This window comes from Gavialis gangeticus, unplaced genomic scaffold, assembly GCF_001723915.1.
Source record: "Gavialis gangeticus isolate Ggan-Ray unplaced genomic scaffold, GavGan_comp1, whole genome shotgun sequence".
NCBI classification, from domain to species: domain Eukaryota; kingdom Metazoa; phylum Chordata; order Crocodylia; family Gavialidae; genus Gavialis; species Gavialis gangeticus.
The window spans coordinates 13546958-13548805 of NW_017728994.1; the positions used below are offsets into that span (position 1 = coordinate 13546958).

The 1848-nt window shown below is 40.7% G+C and overlaps 1 long non-coding RNA gene across 1 annotated transcript in view; it reads right to left on the reverse strand.

The window, feature by feature from the left end:
- Positions 1–612: 612 nt before the first annotated feature.
- LOC109287232 overlaps positions 613–1848 on the reverse strand; it is a 2478-nt gene continuing 1242 nt past the window's right edge. The window contains exon 3 of the long non-coding RNA XR_002094782.1: positions 613–657. This is a non-coding gene — a long non-coding RNA (uncharacterized LOC109287232). The remainder of the gene's footprint in view (positions 658–1848) is intronic.

Here is a 1848-nt window from a genome sequence, read left to right on the forward strand (position 1 = left end):
GGTCCCTTCCGACCCTACTTCTATGGTTCTATGATTCTATGATTTTATGATCCTTATGCTGAAAAATGGCAGTGGGAGCACTTTAACAAAAGCTCGTCTGACGAGCTTTAGTTAAAGCGCCCCCACTGCCATTTTCCGGCATGGCGATGCTGATACTCATGACTGTCTGGGTTCTTTAATTAAAGCAGTCCTCAGAGTCCTTCTAATTAAAGCATCCACCCCACCACTTCTGGAGCAGATGTATAAACACCTAGAATGCCTGATAAAGAAATAGACTCCTGAAACACGTGTGTAGGAACTTGCTGTCATTTGGTAAGTTACCCATTGCTGGTAGACTATGCTTGGTAATATAATTATGATTGCACCAACAGAATTAGATTTATTACTCTTCCATCCTCAGAGCCATGTAGGATTTCTGATTTTGTCTTTTGGATTTTATGCCTCCAGAAATCGAATGTAAGATCTAATGTAGAAATGCTCAGAAAATTCTGCCTTATTTCAAGTTTCTTTAATCTTTCCTATCTAATTTGTAGTCAACCAAATTAAAGATCAGGAAGTAAGAAAAAGCACACAAATTACCTCCTTCAAGTCACAGAATTCGATCTTCCAAATTCTGAAGTGTTTCTTGTAATTTGGTGCCAAAAGACAGTGGCAAGCCTATGGACAAAAATAACTTACACACTCAATCTACATTGTTGGAATTAGGCTTCACATATAAAGTAGTAGTAGTTGTGGAAAATTAACTGCAATTTTCTGAAACATTCTTCTGTTTGGTATATGTTTATCGAATGGTCTGTGTGAAATTGTTTGTTTTCAATGTTTTAAATAAAGGACCTTTTCATATGCTGATAATATATTGGGCTCCTGAAGGTTACCTGGTGAATGGAAATGCTTAGCTCTAGGGGATTAGTCTTCTATTCCATGCAACATCTTTGTATCTACCTGGGCATGCGTGGATGTGGCAAGTGAGCCATGGTCAGACAGCACATTTTTTCGGCTGGTATGTACCATTTATGACTTCCTTGCTGTTCTAGAAAGGTCTGGTGGGGTGAGGTAGAAACAGGCTTGTAATTACTAGAAGGCTTGTCCCCTTCTAGTAATTAACCTAGCAAGAAGATAATAGTTTATTATTTATTACATTCAACTACTGAAGTAACTCATTGGTACTGCTGATATTGGCTTCACATTTTGCTGTGCACCTTTGACTGAGGTTGTTCTACCAGCAGAAATATAATTTTATTATGTTAACATTTAGTTCAATTAAATTCATTTCTTACCTGTAAAGTATGATTCTGCTCTGAAAAGTGACTCTGTAATGATGATCAGTTGGGGTTGTATTGATAGTCCCTCAGAGTCAGACATTTAAAGTTATACAGGTACCAAAAGGCTCAGAGAGATTTTTGTGTTAGGTGCTAAGGCGAGGGCTGGAATAGAACTTGGGGGCATCTCACCTTTCTGTTCCCCTTCCTCCTGGCCCCTGCACTTACCCTACCATGCTCTCAGCTTAGTAGTGAAGAAGGGTGGAAGAGCTGCAGAAGCAAACAGTGCGGGAGGAGCTGTGGGGGGAAATGTCACCTCCCTTTTTGCCATTGAAAACAGGTGTTTTGGGGGTTTCTCAATAGATGTCAGCATCTGAAAAAAAGAGGTGTTGTCTGCCACCCACAGGAACAAGAGTCCAGCCCCTGCCCCTGCCTCTGTTTCATGTGTCAGCACCACCTGGCATGTAGTCCTGGCCAGATATACCTCTGTAGTTCACTATTTTCTAGTTAAATCCTTCATGAGCCCAGGGTAGTTCCAGCTCCCTCATTCTTAGCTATGTAGGTTCTGCAGCAGGAGCAGGCAGTAAAA